We start from the raw sequence: 21,856 nt of genomic DNA on the forward strand, positions 1-21,856 counted from the left end.
AATGTTCATTCCAGTTCATTCTTACTGAAATTAAATGTAAATGAACCTTTGAACAAACCTTCAAAAGCATACTTTTTAAGATATTTTATTTATGGGTTTCATTGTGGTATGTTCCTCTGGTGTCTAGTCTGTTGGCTTTCAGGACATTAGTTTTCTCAGGTCAGTATTTCATTAGTCTCATGTTTCCTTTTTTATTCAGAAACTTGGATTTTCCCTTGTCCAGAACTATATTACTGTATGGATGCTCTATCCTAACTATATATAGTTATGCTGTCTATGAAGCAAACTCTCCTTATTCTGCATCATTCCCAGTGTGAGGACAATTCCAGCCAGGACTCGAATGAAATCCCTGGATAAAATCACCAAACCTAAAAATGACAACTTCTTTAAAAGTAGGGGTCCAACCCAAGTTTTCTTGTTTTTTGGGTTTTTTGTTTTCCAATCTCATCCAGTGGTAAATAGAGATGAGATTGAAGAAATAATCCAAATCAGGCACCTGCTCAGCTAATTTTCCCCCATCTTTACAAGGTGTCTTGGACCCTCTGTCAGCGTCTGCAGTTTGTCACGGCACTTTGAGCCACAGCTGGAGCGCATCAAGCCTTGTGCACTTAAGCAAGACTTTGATGTTGTTCCAACTGATACTATTGATAACGCCTGATTGTTTTCCATCTAGATCTGCACTGAAATTGAAGTTGATTGGACACATGTTAAGCTCTGTACAACAAGGGAGATATATTCTTTCAGGGGGGTAAAACGGTAACGGGAACTCGGGCCGCAGTTTGAAAAAGAAATGTGCTCCTTATTAGCAAAAAACACAATAATAAATTAAGCCCATTTAAATTTAGCATCACCCTCCAGTAGTAACTCTGGATGGAGAATTCAAGTAGGTTCATAACCTGATTAATGAGGTATTTATGCAGACCTCCCCTGTTGCGAATTTTTGTCTAATAGGCAGGCCACTTCTTTCCAGGTTTTCGTAGTAGGAGATTTCTGGCTTGGGATCCGGGCCCATTTCTCATCTGCTTCCCAAAGGGGCATGGTAAATTGTCAATTTCTAGACTATTACAAATCAGATTTCTCATGGAGCCTGTTACGGTGAGGACAGAGTCCAGGCTTAGCAGTCTTTTTGAAAGACCTGCAACAGAGAGTTTCTTAATTGCCCTTTACCTTTCAAATACGCTATGGTGTTTGCAGCAAGGAAGAGTATATGGCTGCATCCTCTGGTAAGAGTTTAATGAAAGGAAAAATTCCTATTCTTCTCCATTACTGGGGACATAAATCACACCACTGAAAGAGCATCATGAGTTTAAAATCTAGTTAGTTCAAACAGATCTCTCTGACAGGTGAAAAACTAAAATAAATGGACATTTTTCTAATAAAATTAAAAAGTTAATATGCATGATCAATTGATGCTTACTTTAGTTATTTTAGTTCTTGTTAAGTGCCTACTATGTGTCAAGGCACTGTACTAGGCAATGGGCTAGATTCCAGATAATCAGGTTGAACATAATCCCTGTCCCACATAGGGCTCATAGTCCAAGCGGAAGGGAGAACAGATCCTCATTATACAGAGGAGGCAACTGAGGCACTGAGAAGTTAAGTGACTTGCCCAAGGTCATACAGCAGTGGCAGAGGCAGGATTCAAACCTAGATCCTCTAACTCTCAGACACTGTACTAGGCAATGGGCTAGATACCAGATAATCAGGTTGGGCGTAATCCCTGTCCCACAGAGTGGCTCAGTGGAAAGTGCATGGGCTTGGGAATCAGAGGTCATGGGTTTGAATCTCACCTCTGCCACTTGTCAGCTGTGTGACAGTGGGCAAATCACTTAACTTCTCCATGCCCCAGTTCCCTCATCTATAAAATGGGGATTAAGACTGTGAGTCTCACGTGGGATAACCCGATTACCCTGTATCTACCCCAGCGCTCAGAACAGTGCTCTGCACATAGTAAGCACTCGACAAATACCAACATTATTGTTATTATAGTCCAAGTGGAGTACAGATAGTCAATCCTCATTTTACAGATGAGAAAACTGAAGCACTGAGAGGTTAAGTGACTTGCTCAAGGTCACACTGCAGTGGCAGAATTAGAACCTAGGTCCTCTGACTCCCAGGCCTATGTTCTTTCCACCAGGTCATACATCCATCAGATGAAACCAAACAGTAAGCCCTATCTATATTATGGCGCTAAGAGATATAGTAAACCATGCAGTTCTGGGAGGGAATGTGCCTGTTTTTTGTTACATCGTACTCTCCCAGTGCTTAATACAGTGCTCTTCATATAGTAAGTGTTCAGTAAAAAGGATTGAATGAATGAATCAATGGGAGGTGGCTGTTTGTGATTCCTAGTGCTGTGTATACACCTTCAATGAAGTTCCTTTATGTCAGTTTCTTGAAAGTGTAAGTATCTATCCCACGCTGCTTTTGTACTCTCCCAAGAGCTTACTAGAGTGCAGTGCATCCAGCGGATTTCTAATCAATATCATTGTATCTACATAAAAAGCTACACCATAAATATCCCAGCCTGCGGCTTTTCTCCTTGAGGCCTGGATAGTTTTGAAGCAAGCCTGGCAGTCCATGCAGCCTGGTTGCAGCTAATTTTTTAAAAGCATCCCCAGATAATTAGGCTGCATCCTGAAGCACTGCCAAGGACATTAGATGCATCAGACTGCACATTTGAATCCTCGTCTTCCTCTAAACTGTAAGCTCACTGTGAGGAGGGACTGTGTCTACTAACTCTGTTGTACTCTACTCTCCTAAGTGCTTAGTACAGTGCTCTGCCCACATTAAACTCTCAATGAATACCCTTGATAGACTGATTGAATCCAGATTTATAGTACATATTTATATGCTTTTTAAAGTTGCCTTCAAATTTCAACAGCAACATCAATACATAGGATTATCCATTCAGTTGTACTCAATAAGCAGAGAATCCCTAAGAAAAAAGAGTCCTGAGCTGTCATCCGGTTCGCCCGTAGCTGTGCCCGGCCCTAAATCCAGATCTGTCTTGAGAGTCAATGAGAAGTCTTCCACAAGCCTACCTGGTTCAACGAATTCTGGGAAAATCCCTGTGGGTTGATGGCCTTGAAGGCCAATCTCGGCTCTACCTGGCTCTGCACTGCTCATGGAAGTTCTTTGATTTCTCTAAATTGGGTCCAAGCCCGGAGCCGGCAAAGATCTGCTCAGTGAGAGGGTGGAAGAAAAATAACTTCAGTCCCTCAAATCACTTTCCCATCCCCTCCAGCATTCATGGAGATTTACCAGGCAGCCTGGTCTGGTAGAAAGAGTAAGAGACTGTGAGTTATGAGAGCTGGGTTCAAGTGCCAATTCCATCATTGACCGGGGTAAATGACAGCCTCTCCGGACCTCTGTTTTCTCATCTGGAAAAAGGGGATAAAATAGACTGTGAGCCCCGTGTGGGACAGGGAATACAGCTAATCTCGTAACCTTGTATCTACTCCAGCACTTAGTACGTAGTATGTGCTTATTGTTATGATTATGATTATTATTACATAATAATACAAGATGATCAGGTCCCACATGGGGATCGCTGTCTAAGAAAAAAGGGAGGACAGGTATTGAAACCCCATTTTACGGATGAGAGAACCGAGATACAGAGAAGTTAAGTAACTTACCCAAGGTTACAAAGCTGACAAGTGGCAGAGATGGGATTACAACCTAGGTCTTCTGACTCCCAGGCCCACACCCTTTCCACTAGGTGTGCTACACTAACTAGAAGCTACACTGCTTCTCCATGAATAACAATACATGGTATTATTATTATCATGAATAATAATATTAATATTAGTATTGCTATTGTAGTTGTTACTCTTATCCCGTTCATACTGGCTCTTCTTGGGTCAGACAGCCCCAGGAGGGCTGCCCTGGGGTCAATCTGGAGATCTGAATCAGCTCTGGGTCAGACCCAAGGTGTCCAGAAGCTCCTGGAAAGATCTGGACTCCAGTGGGAATCCAAACTTCTGATTGGTTGAGAAATTAGAGAACCTGCCCAAGAACCTCCAAGCACAGGGTGAGACCAGACCCTTGAAGATGCCCAAATCCAGATCTGCTCTCCTGAAGCTGAGCTAAGACTAGGCCATCTTTCAGGAATGATGGAAGCAGAGCAAAGTTTGCGTGACATTTTCCGCCTGACATTCATCTCCCTTGTGTGATTTCTATAAACTGCTTAATGAAACCTCATGACCTGAAAGAGTTAGTGCACTTTCAAGAGGGCCTCATTTATTAGCAGTAACTCCCTGGGAGTAAATTACTCACCTGGCAGGAGACGACTTCTAAACATCATGAACCAAAGTTTAAAGTTTACTACTGCTCATTTTTTACATGAAATTATTTTTTACTGTTACTGTCATCAAAAATCACGGAGGGTTTTGGTGTACCTCTGGGATGGAAACTATTATCACCCTGGGAAAGAAGTACAAAATGTTCTGCTACTCATGTAACAGTCACTGCTCCAATTCTAACATTTTGCAGGGACCCAAAAAATTACCTAGTTATCCCTTCAAGACCCAGAGACCACTCTAAATGAGTCTGTCTGACTTTTCTTGAATCCAAATGTTGGACAGCTGGCAAGTTAAAATGAGGACACCCTAATGGTAGAGGAGATGCTGAGAATAAAGGAAGTAGAATAAATTTTTCTAGGAATACTAAAACCCCTGTTCATTTTTACTGAATTCTTAAAATTTTCCCAGTGTAATGTCTACACTGAAGTCAGATGCTAGTCTGTTGGGGAGACGTTGTGCCTCCATCCAGATTTGGATCCATCTGCCCTGAATCACTCTGTACCACGGTGAGCAGGATGTTAAAGAGGAAAATGGCATAAGGTAGAATGAATACCAAAAACTTTGCATGGTCAAAAAGCAGATATAACAAGTTTAACAGATACAATACCTGACCTTTTAGAGATTTCAAGTAAGGCAAATGGTCAAACAAATAAACTAGTTTAATGCATGATGGAGCTAGGACATTGATCATTTTCAGATGAATACTACAACTGAAGAGATAAGTATTAATAGTCAAAACAGATGTTACATCCAGTATGAGGACTCTACTGGGAAATATCAGATCTGAGAATAGAAAGAAGATCCATGTCTTTGCTTTTAGCTAAGACAGCCTAATTAAAAAAGGGAGTTCTTCAGACACTCATTTTAGGATAGTCTTTGCATTTTTAACAAGGAGCAATTTTCAGATTGAGCAAAGGCATCCTGGTCATGAAAAAACTATACTTTTATGTGTATTCCCCCTGCTAGAGTGCAAACCCCTTAAGGGCAAAGGTCATGTTCATTCAGATGTTTGCTAACAAGTCCTCACACAGTGTTCTGCACACAGTAGGTGCTATATAAATATTACTGATTGACTGATTGAATGAATGATTTATTCACCTAAGCCAAAATAGCACATTTGGAACAATAAAGGCACCCCCTATTTGTTGTATTGGCTAAGGGCTTTGTGCCAGACTCTGTTTTAAGTGCTGGGATTGATACAAATTAATCAACTTGGAAATAGTCCATGTCCCACATGCCGCTCACGGTCTTAATCCACATTTTACAGATAAGGTAAGTGGGGCACAGAGAAGTGAAGTGACTTGCCCAAGGTCACACAGCAGACAAGTGGCAGAGCCAGGATTAGAATCCAGTTCCCCTGACTCCACTAGGCCAGACTGCTTCTTTCTGGACCACTGTGGCAAGTGAGGCTGTATTTTGTAAAGGGTCAACAGAATCTGATGTACTATTTCTCAATCTCTAAAGAGCCATTTTACTCAGCAGTTGAAAAACATCAGGAACAGCTACAAAGAATCAAAGAATATAGTGCTGTTTCCATCCAACAGAATGTCCTAGACGGAAATTACTCTAGGGCCGCCATAAGTCATCACTGTGACTTTATATATAACACACGTGCGGATCAGGGAAGCAATGCCATCATCCTTATGTTCAAAAAGAAGGTAAATCTCTGTCCTCTTCAATACAAGCAAGACATATCGGCTTTTCTTCAATAGGAATGCATCACAGTGGAGCTCTGAGGCCCTGATAAACTGGGAAGAGGAAACACAGAGAGACCTCAAGCAGCAAGAGACGCTGAGTCCCCGAACCAAGAAACACAAAGTTAAGGTCAAAAATCCTACCCTTATACCAGACAGTCCATCCTAGCTCTTTGTTGCCCCCCTTTGAGGCCTATGTTACCAAGAAGTCCTACCCATCTCTAGACTCACAAACAGGTTGAGGCCCAGCTGTCCATGGATCTGAGACTTTTATGTGTATAGAAGAAATAGTTTGTTTCAGTTACACATCTATTCATTAAAGGACCTCTTTGGTCTTCATCTTTCCAGCTTTGAGCTGAAAGATGTGCAACTACTCCTAATTACTTATCCAGGGATGAAGTGGTTAATGAAAACCCTGCAGAGATCCCTTTTGACTGGAGATCCTGCTTCTTCCTAGGACTAGCACAGGGAGATTTTACTACATGATAACAGTGATTGTGGTGGCTTACCTCATCAATCCAATCAATCAATGGTATTTATTGTGTCCAAAACATTGTATTAAGCACCTAGAAGCTGTGTGACCTAGTGGAAAGAACATGGGCCTGGGAATCAGAGGACCAGTGCCCTAATCCCAACTCCTCCATTTGCCTTCTCTGTGACCTTGGGAAAGTCACCTAACTTCTTTGTGCCTTGGTTACCTCATCTGTCAAATAGGGATTAAGCCTGTGAGCCCCATGTGGGACACGGACTGTGTCCAACCTGACTAGCTTGTATCCACCCCAGTACCTAATAGAGTGCCTGGCACATAATAAGCACTTAACAAGTACCATTTGAAAAACAAAAAGCAACAAGAAACGAGCAAAAAAAGCCACTTAGGAGAGTATGACAAAAGAGAGTTGATAGACATGATCCCGGCCCCTGAGGATCTTATAGTCATCGCCTCACGATTCCCAGTGACTACGGGGGAAAGGGGTTATGTCCTTACCCACAATTCATTCTCCACCTCCCACCTTGGCCAGGGCACTGAAAATATGGATGCATGTGGGACCCGCCACCACCATTATAAATGGTCACAGAGTCCTGGAGCCACTGAGGGGAGAGGGAAGAAGGGGCTACAGATTTGCATGCGTCACCTGGCCTGGGCAGGAGGCCATTCACCTCTCTGGCTTAAAAAAACCTACCAAACTGAATAGGCTAGCTAAGTATTCATTGGGCCTTCTCTCTGGATTTTTTTGTGTATCATTCACCACTTTTTAATATTGGTTTTCCAGACCTGCTTTATCACAGGAAGGGGAGAGAGAGGAAAGGAAAGCCAAGGAGGCAGGGGAAGGATCTAGTTCTTTGGAATCGATAGTACTAATCTAACAAAATGAATGAGACCTATCGGAAGAAAAAGCATATTAGGCACTCTAGCCATGTCTAAATATTGAATCATACAAAAAACGCCGCCTCCCAGACATGGAAATCATTTAAAATTTAATTTATTTATGTGGCTGATCCAAAATCAGCTCTCTGTTGCAGCGCTTCATCCAACATTTCAGGTCTGCTCAGTTTGGCCCTTCACGCTTTGGAAAATGCTTAAAGAAGTTAATGTCTTTGCCATATATTTACAGTAGGAACATGATGTACATTAGAAACAAAGTTCAGGGAGACGACTGTAGCTTTGTATAAACCAATTTTGATATGTCAGTGGGTGACTGTTCTCCCCGCTTAGTTTCGCACTGCAAAATAGAAACCTTGGGCCAAGCTCTCATCACGAGGAGCTAACAAGCAAGCTCCGAAGATACTCTGTGAGATAAATTGACACTCACAGATATTGCCCAGTGTTCAACTGAGCTTTGCCTGTCCATCGTTAAAGACAAGTGCAAGGTGAGCTTTGGAAGAAGTTCTACTGAGCAGGTATCTTGTTAAAGAGCTGCTTTAGTAGCCACAGCTAAGTGATTTTCAGAGCCAATTTCATTTATCTTATATTTGCCTCGTGCTGTTCCACTTTTTTCTTGTTTTTTAATGGTATTTGGTAAGCACTTATGAAGCTTCAAGCAGTGTTCTAAGGGTTGGGGTAGATAAAAGATAATCAGGTTTGACATAGCCCTGTCCCACATGGGGTTCCTAATCCAAGTAGGAAAGAAAATAGATATTCAGTCATATTATAGAGGAGGCAGCTGAGTCCCTGAGAAGTTGTGACTTGCCTGAGCTCACCCAGCAGGCAACTGGCAGAGCCAGGAATAGAACCCAGGTCCTCTGACTCCTGGGCCCCTGCTCTTTCCAGTAGACACATGCTTCTCTTCTAGTGTATGCAGATATTCTGGTAAAACTGAATGGCCTGTGGCATCCACTCTTAATTTTCTAACTTTCACACTGTCCTTCCTCTTCCTCATCTCTTGTTCACTTTCCATGCTTTTAAACTTTGATCAAATACCCATACCATACTCTGGGAGTGGATGAATGAGCATTTTATAAACCAAATTTTCTTGTTTCTGTAGCCCAGGAAAATTGAAAAAAATAATGCCTACTCAGAAACATGTTTAGGCAGAAGATTTGCTTAGAATAATTCTGGAGTTATTCACTTTCCATTAAGAAACTGTGATTATGAATAATTGCCCTAAACTAATTTAATTCTATCCTCTTGTGTTTTTATTGGGTGGCTTGCTCAACCACATGAATTTGGTTAAATTGCACCATATTCTGAAAAAGGAAAGAAAATTAATGGGATTGATCACACTTGGCTGGGAACAGAGAAGACTAATAATAATTAAGCATTTCCTGCTGCATCTTATCCCAACCCATTAGTGGTGAAATTTAAGTAGGTGCTTAAAAATTAATTTATATTGAAAAAAGTAAGGCGATTAGTGAAGTCTTAGTAGATCTCACAACGTGATTTTATGGCTAATACCCTAAATAGGTGAGTTTTGTAAATTTGAATTTATAAATGTTTAACCGTGAGGGTTATTCAACATGACTATTGATCAGATAGAAGAAGAGGGAAAATCTGTTTCTTTCCATGAGGTTCTAAGACATCATTGGTGGTTTACACATTTACTTGGATCATGGAAGATCCACCCTCATGTCGGGATCTTTGATGCCTGCAGAGGATTTACCTGGAGGCACAGAAGGGTTCTGTTGCATCTTAAATGTTGCAAGGTGAGACTTATAGCGTGTGAAAAGTGAGAGTAGAATGAGTCTTTCCGAGGGTCAAAAAGAGGGATGTAGATAAGAGAGGAGAAGAGAATGCAGTGGGAGATGTGAGAGTAGAATGAGGCTTTCCGAGTCAAAAAGAGAGATATAGATAAGAGAGGAGAAGAGAATGCAGTGGGAGACAGGAGAGAGTAGAAGGATCTAAGGAGGCAGGGAAAGCAAGATGGCGATGCTGAAAGAAGAATATAGAAAAAAATATCCCTGGTGGGGGGAATTTGGGAAGGTAGTAATGGCCAAACATGTCTAAGACTGAGCTCCTTATCTTCCCTCCCAAACCCTGTCCTCTCCCTGATTTTCCCGTCACTGAGGATGGCACTACCATCCTTCCCATCTCATAAACCTGCAACCTTGGTGTCATCCTTGACACGGCTCTCTCACTCACTCCACACATCCAATCCATCACCAAAACACGCTGGTCTCACCTTCACAACATTGCCAAGATCCACCCTTTCCTCTCCATCCAAATCGCTACTTTATTGGTACAATCTCTCATCCTATCCCGACTGGATGACTGCATCAGCATCCTTTTTGATCTCCCAACCTCCTGTCACTCCTCGCTTCAGTATATACTTCACTCTGCTGCCCGGATTATCTTTCTACAGAATGCTCTGGGCATGTCACCCCCCTCCTTAAAAATCTCCAGTGGTTGTCCATCAACCTTCACATGAAGCAAAAACTCCTCACTCTTGGCTTCAAAGCTCTCCATTACCTTGCCCCCTCTTACCTCACCTCCCTTCTCTCCTTCTACAGCCCAGCCCGCACACTTCGCTCCTCTGTTGCTTGTTATCACCTTGTTATCATCTGTTTCACCATTGACCCCTGACCCATGTCCTACCTCTGGCCTGGAATGCCCTCCCTCCTCACAACCACCAAACTACCTCTCTTCCCCGCTTAAAAGCCCTACTGAGAGCTCACCTCCTCCAGGAGGCCTTCCCAGGCTGAGCCCCCTTTTTTCTCTGCTTCTCCCCCCTTCCTCTGCTATACCCCCTTCCCTGCTCCACAGCACGTGTGTATATTTGTACAAAGTTACTATTATATTTTTTTATTAATGATGTGTGTATATATATATATATATATAAAATTCTATTTATCTATTTTGATGGTAGTGACACCTGTCTACCTCTTTTGTTTTGTTGTCTGTCTTTCCCTTTTAGACTCTGAGCCCGTTGTTGGGTAGGGATTGTCTCTACCTGTTGCCGAATTGTACTTTCCAAGGACTTAGAACAGTGCTCTGCACACAGTAAGTGCTCAATAAATACAATTGAATGAATGAATTAATGAATGAATTAAAATAAGAACAGGAAAGACTTATCACTGATATCAGATAATGAGGGAAAAATGTAGATGTGAAACATATTAAGAAAATAAATTTAATGGCCAAAATTGTTCAACAGGTTTAATGTCTTTCCATTTCTTAGAGCTAAGTTGTTTATTTGACATATTTTTATAAATCACCATAGAATTATTTCTCTTAATTTGCATATGTACATTCATGGATTTTCTTTTACGCAAGTCATGGAGAGAAGACAGTTCATTACAATTTGGAATGAGTGTTTTATTCTATTTCACCTCTTCTAAATCTTTTTCTCTCTACCTCTCCTTCCCTCACTATTCTAGAAGCCTCCAAAATTTGATTTTCCTTTCTACCTCTTAGTTGCTTCCAAACTGGACTATATGCATACGATAGTCTCCTCACTCTTCTTCGCTATATCACCTTTCTCCACTCTTTTAAATAGCTCAAGACACACCTCTTTCAGGAAGATGACTTTCATAAGTGCAGTTTCAGCATCGCTCAACCATTTTGACTGTTTAATTTCCCCTGAGTCTAGACAAGACATTAATTTAAGGGACTTAAAGGCCTAACTGTGTTAGATGATATGGATTTATGTGCAAGTTTATTTACTAGACTGTTGGCATCCTTGAAATCATTAATTCAGCAATGCATCTGCTGTACCTCTAAAGCCATGGTGTTTTTTTAAGTAGGAAATTGGCATAGTAACAGTGTAATTGAAGAACATTAAAGAACAGTTCAACAACTATAAATACCTACTCTATCAGAATATTTATAGTTTAAACTTTTCACCAAAGGAAATAGTTTGATTTTTACTTCTGTTTCCTGCTTCCTTTCCTCTCTTTGACGAGTTCATGATTTGGTGTCATTAATCTCTAGGAAAACAACTGAAGTTCTTTTTAAAAAGTCTAACTGGTATTAAACACAGGAGTGCATATTTACACACACATGTGTGTACACACACACACACACACACACACACACACACACACACCCCTTCCCCCCCCTCTTTAGTCTCCCTCACAATTTGCAATTCTTCCCTGGACTGCTGCAGAACCATTTAACACCCAGTGGCAGTAATGCAATAAATGATTCCCTCCTTGTCTGAAAAAGCCACTGCGCTTCTTTAAACACTTAACTTGCAAACCACTGGGGAAAGACCAGAACTCCAGATCTCTTTTCCTCTCTCCCTAACACTTTCCCTCCCTCTACTCTGCCAGCTGCCTGCTGGGAGACAATGTACAAGTCATTTCACTTCTCTGGGCCTCAGCTACTTCATCTGTAAAATGGGAATTGAGATTATGAGCCCCAAGTGGAACAGGGACTGGGCCCATCTCGATTTGCATATATCCACCCTGGCACTTAGTACAGTGCCTGGCTCATAGTAAGTGCTTAGCAAATGCTACAATTATTAGTATTATTATTATTACTGCACATCTATAGAAGGGAGGTTGGAAAGCGCGGGGAGAAGACTAACTGGCCAGAAACCAGAGTCTTGAACAAAATTGAGACTAGAATCAATAATTTGCAGGGAGTTGGGAGTTGGGAATCAAGGTAGGAAATAAACCATGTCCAGATGAAAGCTCCTTGAAGGCAGGAATTTTATATTTTAACATCACTGGACTCACCCAAGCAGTTAATACAGAACACTTCACACAGTAGGTGTTCAGTAAATATCACGAATTGATTTGATTTAAATGGAAACTGGAGGAGGAAGAAGTAAGAGAAAAAGATCTGTGGAAGATGGGGGAAGAACAAAAATCTGAGGTGTTTATTTTTTATTGGGCTCAACTAGTACATTTATATGTGTGTGTATTTTCATGCGGAAGTTTCATATTTGCAATATATTCTGTTGGGTGAGTGGGGTTCTTGATGTGGTACATACTGAAAAGGTAAAACTTCTTCATCTACAACACTAGTTACAAAAAATCTACACAATAGAGGCGACACAGAGGGTTAGTGTGTGGGTGTGTCTCTCAAAAGTCCCACTGCACTTGACTTAGAAGGTAATTAAAAGGCGCTTATCATTATCATTTCCAATATCATTTCCTACCTTTGAAAAATATCGATGCTGAAAAAGGAGACAGCATGGTCTAGTGGAAAGAGAAAGGGACAGGGCATCAGGAGAACTTCGTTCTTATCCTGGCTCTGCCACTTAACTCGTGTGAGACCTTAGGCAAGTCTCTTAACTTCTTGGTACCCTAGTTTTCTGCTGTAATTATGGGGATGAAATAACTTAGATTGTGAGGTCAATATGCAACAGAGACAATGACCAAACTGCGTAATTACCACAGCGTTTGGCAGATAATAGACACTTCATAAATACCTTCAGTCTTAATTGGTATTTAGAAGTAATTTGGTATTTGACAAGGTGGATATTTAATTGTGCAATGTCTGTAGGTGCACACAGAGAGTTTTGATACCCTTTATTAATTGGAATTAAATAAGTCAAATTTCTCCAGCATAATACTCTACCCCATATGCTCTATATTCAATCAACAACATAGATGAGATTTGACATTTTGATAGTGGCTCTTGGCTGGTGGTGCTTTTTTGGACTCTTCATCTCGGAGCCATTTTCTGATCCCTAGGCCGAAGGTGATTCCTGAGCATGAGTCAGGTGACTCAAGAAGGTGAATTCTAGGAAAAAAGTCAGGATGCCGTGCTCTTGGCTGCCCTGTTACCTTGCGCTGGGGTTGCCACCCCTTCCAGTCACAAAGGTTACTTGCATGATCAGAAAAGGGGTGGCCTCCAAACCTGGGGAGGGGAGTCACAGCTGTACCACTTGATAGCATATATTTTATCCTTAGAAATGGAAAAACTGGGAGCAGAAAATTTTCCTTTCAAAAAACATGGTAATGCAACTCCCATTTTTTTTTTTCTGCAAGAACAAATAAGATGGTAAAATATGTAGACTGTCAATGCCAGTTAAGAAGGGTTTGTCACTCCCTTAGAATAAGAAAGCTATTATCCTTATTGTTTAGCAAATGTGTCAGTGATACTGCTAATGAGCAGAGAAAGAACATGCAGTAAACAGGAAAGAATATGAAGAAAGAGTGAGGGATCCCAGTTTTGCTAAAAAGAATCATTAGTTTCAAATGCATTTTCAGACTTTTCAAAACTCTTAGAATAGAGGATTCTTTCCTGAAATCCCTCAGTACTGACAGGACCTCAGTGTCACACCATGAAGACAACCTGCTGACAATTTGGTTTTTCTTCTAAGAACCAAAGCCTTTCAGCTACTTAAAACTCAAACTAAAAAAAAAAACTGTTTAGGTTGCAACACGTCTATCTGAGCATAGGTAGAGCTCTGAAAATGGTTTGGATTAAAATTGAAATTTGGAGGCTTACTTAGGGAATCCAGATGATTTCAGGGAGCAGTCTTCCTTTAACCATTTTCGACCTCGAACACTTTTACATTGGAGTGAGCAGACATCCTGAATTGGAGGGGAGAGGACAGCAGTGAACCTTGAACCCAGTGAGGGAGAGAGAGGACTAAAGTAGACTGGAAGTAGAAGGTCCTCAGTTCTGAAAAGCAGCAAAGTTGTAAAAAGTTCTAAAGAGTGGGAGAAGCAGGGTGTGGCCTAGTAGGTAGAGCCTGGGCCTGGGCGTCAGAAGAACATGGGTTCTATTCCAGCTCTGCCACTTGGCTCTTCTCCCTTCCCAGTCTAGAGCAGGGTCCGCTGGGATTCCCCATGGTGAAGAGTGGACAGCCTTTCTCTCACACGGCGGGCAACAACGGGGGACCCCGGTGTTGGGTTGGTGTTGGTGTTGGAGGCCACTGGGGTTTAGCAGAAATGATCTGTTCTGCTGCAGATTCCCACTCGCACCTGTCTTCTCCATCACCCCCGCTCCCCAAACGCCAATGGGTTAAGCAGCGAGTGTCTGGTTCTTTCAAGAATGAAAAGAACCTTTTTATGTTTCCTCAGTGGCTGGAAAACTCCTCTCTAATGTATTACTGATGCTCAAGTAAGCTCAGAAGCCTCTGTTCACCCAAGAAGGTTACAAGACCTTCTCCGGAGGTGTGAGGTATTTGGGATAATACTTAGTTCCATGATTCCCCTCTTCCTATGCCAAATCTGGGAATGGTTCCCATTCTCTTCTTGAAACCAGATAGGTCTGACAATTCCAAAAGATCTATCCTTCCTTGTAAACAATGTGGGAGTGGTGTGTGATCGATCCCACATCAGTCTTACCATCCATATGCTCATGCATGGGTAGAAGCTCACAGTATTTGTTATTATTGATAAAAACATCTCTATTATTATTATTATTTTTATTGTACTTGCTTTGTGCTTACTATGTGCCAAGACTGTTCTGAACACAAGAGAAGCAGCATAGCTCAGTGGAAAGAGCACGGGCTTTGGAGTCAGAGGTCATGAGTTCAAATCCCAGCTCTGCCACTTGTCAGCTATGTGACTGTGGGCAAGTCACTTAACTTCTCTGTGCCTCAGTTACCTCATCTGTAAAATGGGGATTAAGACTGTGAGCCCCACGTGGGACATCCTGATTCCCCTGTGTCTACCCCAGCGCTTAGAACAGTGCTCGGCACATAGTAAGCTCTTAACAAATCCCAACATTATTATTATTATTATTAACACTGTGACAGATTCAAGTTAATTGAGCTGGACACTGTCTCTGTCTGTCATGGGACTCACAGTTAAGTAAGAGGGAATATATTTAATCTGCCATTTTACAGATGCGCAGAGAAGTTAAGTAACACACCCAAGCTCACATGGAAGGGAAGTGGCAGAGCTGGTATCAGAACCCAGGTCCTCTGACTCCCAGGCCAGTGCTCTTTCCACTAGACCATGTTGTTTTTCTGTTAATCAACCAATGATATTCATTGAGCACTTACTATGTCCAGAGCATTATATAAAGCACTTAAGCGCTAATTATTTGCGAACTGGTGGGGTAGATACAATATGATCAGATGGAACATAACCCCTGCCCCATATGGGGCTCACAGTCTAAGAAGATGGTGAAACAGGAATGTTCTCCCCATTTGACAGATGAGAAAACTGAGGCACGGAGAAGTTGAGGGAGTTGCTTGAGGTTAGCCAACCAGCAAGTGGAAAAGCTGGGATTAGAATCCACATTTTTTGACTTCCAGGTCTAGGCTCTTTACACCAGATCATGCTATATTTCTTTTTTTTTCAAATTACCACTAACTCCACCATCAGTACTCTCGTCTTTGAATAAGAAGGACAACTATTTTGTATTTGTATTCCCATCCTCTGATACTTTCGATATATACAGATATACATGACAATGTTTATATAATCGCAACAAAAATTATTATGGTATTTGTTAAGCGGTTACTCTGTGCCAGTCACTGGACTAAGTGCCGGGGAAGATATAAGCAAATGGGGTTGGACACAGTCCCTGTCCCACATGGGGCTCAAAGTCTCAATCTCCATTTTACAGATGAGGTAATTGGGGCACAGAGAAGTAAAGTGACTTGCCGGAGGTCACACTGCAGATAAGTGGTAGAGCCGGGATTAGAAGCCATGACCTTCTGGCTCCCAGACCCGTGCTCTATCCACTAGGCCATGCTGCTTGTCTAATACAATATAACACACACACACACACACACACACACATATACACACACATATATATGCACTTGGCACATAATAAACACAACAAATATCAACATTATTATTATTATTATTATGATTACTGTGTGCACAGCCCTGTATTAAGCTCTTGGGAGAGTACACTACAGTGGAGTGGGTAGATATGAGTCCAGCTCTCAAATATTTACAATCTAGTTAGTCAATTATATTTATTGAGCAGTTACTGTGTGCCGAACATTATACTAAGTGCTAGGGAGAGTATAATAAGACAGTAAAGCAGGAGAAGCAGCTTGGTGTAATGGATAGATCATGGGCCTGGGAGTCATGAGGTCCTGGGTTCTAATCCCGGCTCCCCGACTTGTCTGCTGTGTAGCCTTGGGCAAGCCACCTCACTTTTCTGTGCCTCAGATACCTCATCTGTAAAATGGGGATGAAGAATGTGAGTCCTGTGTGGGACATTCATTCAATCGTATTTATGGACTGCGTCCAGCTAGATTTGCTTGTTTCCACCCCACTGCTCAGTACAGTGCCTGGCACATAGTAAGCATTTTATGAACACCACAATTGCTAGGATGGAGAAGGTTGAGTGATCTGCAACTTGGAAGATCACCCCAGAATTGTAGGGTCCTTTGGCCCACACAGTTTCAGAGGTTTGAGGGCTCAGGATGGGGCCAATAACTATGCCAAAGTGGCTTCCCAATTGGGGATCCAGAGGCCTAGAGGAAATTCCAGAGCTTTACAAAGCACTCCAGATAGGTTTTGAAGAAACTCAGTTTGGTCTGGTCTGTTAAGCGCTTCAGCCTTGGAAGATGTTGTATTACTATAGTTCCAGTCACTAGTGTGACTAGAGACAAAATGCAGAAAAAGGGTGAGACATTTACTCAAATAATTCGGGCCCCAAACCCTTGAAAATTGAGGGTTATGGTCTGAATTACTTGAGGATTGTTTTGGCTTTCCACTTCCCTTTCCTTGCAGACAAGCGGCTTCTGTCTTTCTCTTTGTCATATGTAAACCTTTTTTAATGTGGTAGCACTCATTTTAATAAACAGTCTTCTGACTGTTCCAATTTCCTTACTTTTCTCTTCTGTTGACGACATTCAAGCCCGAATCATTTTATTCTTTCTTCCCTCGGCAAAATGTCTGCTCCCCCTTTGCCCAGATATGCCACCACATCACTGACTAAGGTGATGGGTGATTTGCAGAGAGTAATTAGTGTATACTTTGGCTTAGATTCACATAAAGAGGCTGGTGGAAATATGGGATATGTGTCATGCTCCTTAGGGAGAGATTGTCAACCTATGTAACTATAGGAACGGTACCATACAGTCACAGAGAGGGTCAGAGTCTGCTCTTTGGTGTGCTCGCCAAATCCATCAAAGAGGCAAAATCCCCACCCATAGAGGATCTGCCTTGGGACTCACCCCTCCTTCAATTAAAGCCATTGGCAGAATCCTAGCCAGGATGATACAGCTGGTGTTTATTGAAGCGTGACTCCTGTGGGGTGGATTTTGATGCCGGGGAAGAAGTCAGGATGTGGAAACCATTGAGGATCAGAGAAGGGCCTAGCAGATTGACTAAAGCAGAAGCGAAAGGATCAGAGCTTGGTGGGAAGAGAACCAGGTTCCACTCCTGGGTCTCCTATTGCCTGAGTGACTTTGGAAAAGCCTCAGTTTCCCCATCTGAGACAAGGTGGGAGGAAGTTACTCTACCTCATGGGGGACAGGAGATTTGGTGAGGATAAAAGGAAGTAACATGTTGATTCATCTAGGATGTGAGGCAGAGGGAGAGTAATCAAGGGGACAAAAAAGGAAACTTTTATGGCACTTACCAATGAGCTCACACATAACTGAAGAATTGGAGTCCTCACTGGTTGTAGGAGTAAAAATTCAAGTAGGTGTAAGAAATTGTAGGGGCACTAGTTATTTGTTTATGGTACTTATTAAGTACATATTCTATGTGAAGAGCTATATCGAGCACTGAGCTAGGTGTAGGAAATGAGACTGAACATAATCCCTGTTTCATATTTTGCTCACAGATACCTAAGATTTCACAGTAAAACCAACAGCCTAAAATACTCATCTTTTCTGCCATCAAGTCCGGTCAATTTTCCTTCTCCGAGTTTGCCATAGACATTTCTAGGGATTCTAGACTATAAGCTCATTGAGAGCAGGGATGCGTCTACTGTACTTTTCCAAGTACTAAGGATAGCGCTCGGCACACACCAAGGGCTCAGAATGTTCCACTGAATGGCTCTAATGTTGGCTGGATCTCTAGGGCCCAGTGAGTACAGTGCTCTGCACACAGAAGGGCCCAATAAATTACATTGATTGATTCTGAGAAAATTGCTCTGATGGAAAATCACGCCTGTGACTTAAATCTCCTTGGGGAATTCCAAGTCTCAGTGCCAAGCCCATAGTTGCACAACTGCACAACAGTTGTGACATCTTTGCAATCCTATTTCTGGGGTCCTATCCCAGAACCCACTCCGGGAATTCTGAAGTCAGCAGGGCCACCGAGGCATGGAGTACATTAGACTGATCAGACTCTATCCCGCCTCACTCCTCCCTTGAGGCACCTCCTGCTAGACCCCAGGATCCAGGCAAGCTGGAGCTACGGTGAGAGGGAGCAGTGTAGCCCGAGAACCAGCCAATAGGGCTGCTTGCTGGAGAAGCCATATTTATTGCCAAAATCCATATCCACATTGGCTGAACCCAACAGTTTACAACCTCGTCCAAAATAACCCGACAATATTATCGTCTGGTCCTCTTATGGTTTGAATGAAAAGGAAGCCGGGCATAAACTGCAGGGGTTGGGACCATATGAATTTAGGATTTATTTCATACAAAGGTTAGCTTTGCTCTATGCAGACAAAGCCATACTGACTAATTATGAAAGGATTCCTCTTCCCCCTGCAACCTCTGAATGTCTTTCTAATGACTTTTTGCCAACTCTGTTATCCCTCTATAAAAGGAAGAAGAGGAAAAATAAAATTTGATCATGATGTTGCTTCCAGTCACATTTGGAAATAGACTTCAGGAGCAAGACTTAGTGACACGAAATGTGCCCCAAAAAGCCTTTTTATGGAAAGCGTTGGTCTCTTAACGTTGCTGCTTTTGGCATTACATTTTTGAAGGGGAGATTGTAATCCTAAGGGAATGTAAATCCATCAGCTTGCAAAAAGTACTTAAAACAATCAGTTCCAGTTAGAACTGGATGAAGGATATGTATAACACCACAGAATAATGATCAAATGAAGTTATATAGCATTTCCAATATTTGGTGAAAGAGTGGGATGGTTCTGACCCGGGCAACGACCTTTATTCATGGAGTGAACACTGAAATGATCTGAAGTTTTGAGACAATCCACCTATGTCTTGAATGTTTCGCTCTCTTTCTCTCTCCCTCTCTCTCCTTTGATAACCCTTGTGAACATCAGAGAAGCGGTGTGGTTTAGTGAATAGAGCAAGGGCCTGGGAGTCAGAAGGTCATGGGTTCTAATCTCAGCTCTGCCACCTGTCTGCTCTATGACCTTGGAAAAGTTCATTCATTCAATAGCATTTCTTGAGCGTTTACTATGTGCAGAGCACTGTACTAAGCGCTTGGAATGTACGATTCGGCGAAATTCGGGAAAAGTCACTTCACTTCTCTATGCCTCAGTTACCTCCTCTGTAAAATGTGGATTGAAACTGTGAGCTCCACATGGGGCAGGGACTGTGTCCAACCCGATTTGCTTGTATTCACCCAAGCACTTAATTACAATGGCTGGCACATAGTAAATGCTTAAAAATATTACTATTATTATTATTGCTGTAAGGTTCTCCTAGAATCTTTTCTAATAGCATTGCTTAAGAAAAGTCAGCTCAGGCTTTGGGTATCTCAGGACCAGAAGGAGTTGTTTCTGTGAAGAAACTCCTGGTCAAAGATGATGTGAATCTAATTTGGGATTCCTTCTGGGGTTGTTAGTCAATTCCCTGAAACTCTGCACTGTTGGTAGTGATCCAACTCCTTTTCAGGTACAGTCAAAAGTAGAATTTGAATTTGTATTTTACCTGTATTGGAATGAGGTTGTAGATGGCACCACTTCATCCTCAACCTTTGTGCATATGTGCATATTAGATATTTTTATATAATAATAATAATTATTATTATGGTATTTGTTGAGAGTTTACTATGTACCAAGCACTGTTCTAAGTGCTGGGGTAAATACAAGGTAATCAGGTTGTCCCACATGGGGCTCACAGTCTTAATCCCCATTTTACAGATGAGGTAACTGTGGTTTTATATCTGTGGTCCAGGGTGTAATGAATCAATCCAGTTTGTAATCTGCTACTTACTGTGGGCAGAATACTGTACACTAAGCATTTGGGAGAGTACACTGTAATGCGTGCTCCTTGGGAACTGGAACCTGCTGCATGTGCTTCTATTGAGAAGCAGCATGGCTCAATGGAAAGAGCACTGGCTTAGGAGTGAGAGGTCATGGGTTCTAACCCTGGCTCCGCCACCTGTAAGCTTTGTGACTATGGGCAAGTCACTTAACTTCTCGATGCCTCAGTTCCCTCATCTGTAAAATGGGGATTAAGACTGTGAGTCTCACGTGGGGCAGCCTGATTACCTTGTATCTACCCCAGCGCTTAGAACAGTACTTGGCACATAGTAAGCCCTTAACAAATACCAACATTATTATTACTGAATTTCTCAAGCATGTAGTACAGCTCAAAGTACTAAATAGTTGCTCAGGAAATACCTGTGTTGCTTCTTCTCTAGATTCCCCAATTAACTTTCTCTTCTTTTCTCTATGTTCTCTTGACTCCAGGAATGATGTCACTGTAAAAAGCCATCTGAAATGGCATGTCCCTCATCCCCACCCATCCCTGCTGTCAGGTTTGAGTATCTGCTTGGCAGGAAGAGAAGGTTAAATAATAATAATGATTTTTGTTAAGCGCTTACTATGTGCCAAGCACTGTTCTAAGCACTGAGCATTGTTCTAAGTGCTTTGCTCATCATGCACCTCTTTCCTCCTTAGTGAATCAGTGGGCTTCCGCTGGATATCACATTTCTGGCTTATCGTTCCTTAGCAACCCTCTTTGGCACTGCCCTCACAAACATTCCTTCTGGCATCTTGGCTATTCTTTCCTTCTGCAGGAATTGCTGTTGTACAGAAGTAAGAAATAACCATAGACTATTGACAAGCTTCTCCTAGCCTACATTTATCTGTGCCTTGTCTACTTTTAGTGGTTGGTAGAGGGGCAGAAAAGGAGAGATACATCTAAGGGCTTCGTTCAAGCCATCATAGGAATACTCGATGGAAGTTTGACTTCCTTTACACTTGATTTTAATTTGCTAACCTTAAGATGCAATGGCATAGGCCCCCAAAGTCTGGTGTGATGTTCAGTATAAATGCTAATTGAGTTAATTATAATCAGTGATATTATAATGAGTTCCATACAACAGAAAGCTCTTTGGCAGAAGTTCAAGCGTTTGCAGTTCTTCACAGCACTTATAGATTAGCATTCAACAATATAGCCTCTGTTTGTGCCACTGAAACCCTCTTCTGCGGTTGCATGCAATTCTAAAGGAAGAACGGTAGAACAATAAGTGTAGCATAAAGTGACATGAAAAGCAGAAACAGGGAATGGATTGGTGCTCATTCTTATTCAACCTGCACATCTGGGGATGAGGATCTTAGGACGGCGATGCCTGCACCTGAGTCTCTCATTATACGCTTGAAAATGTTCAAAGGTTGGAACCATCTCGTGGTTAAAATTGAAGGCCTTGGTAAATGGGATACCCCAT

This window comes from Ornithorhynchus anatinus, chromosome 9, assembly GCF_004115215.2.
Source record: "Ornithorhynchus anatinus isolate Pmale09 chromosome 9, mOrnAna1.pri.v4, whole genome shotgun sequence".
NCBI classification, from domain to species: Eukaryota; Metazoa; Chordata; class Mammalia; order Monotremata; family Ornithorhynchidae; genus Ornithorhynchus; species Ornithorhynchus anatinus.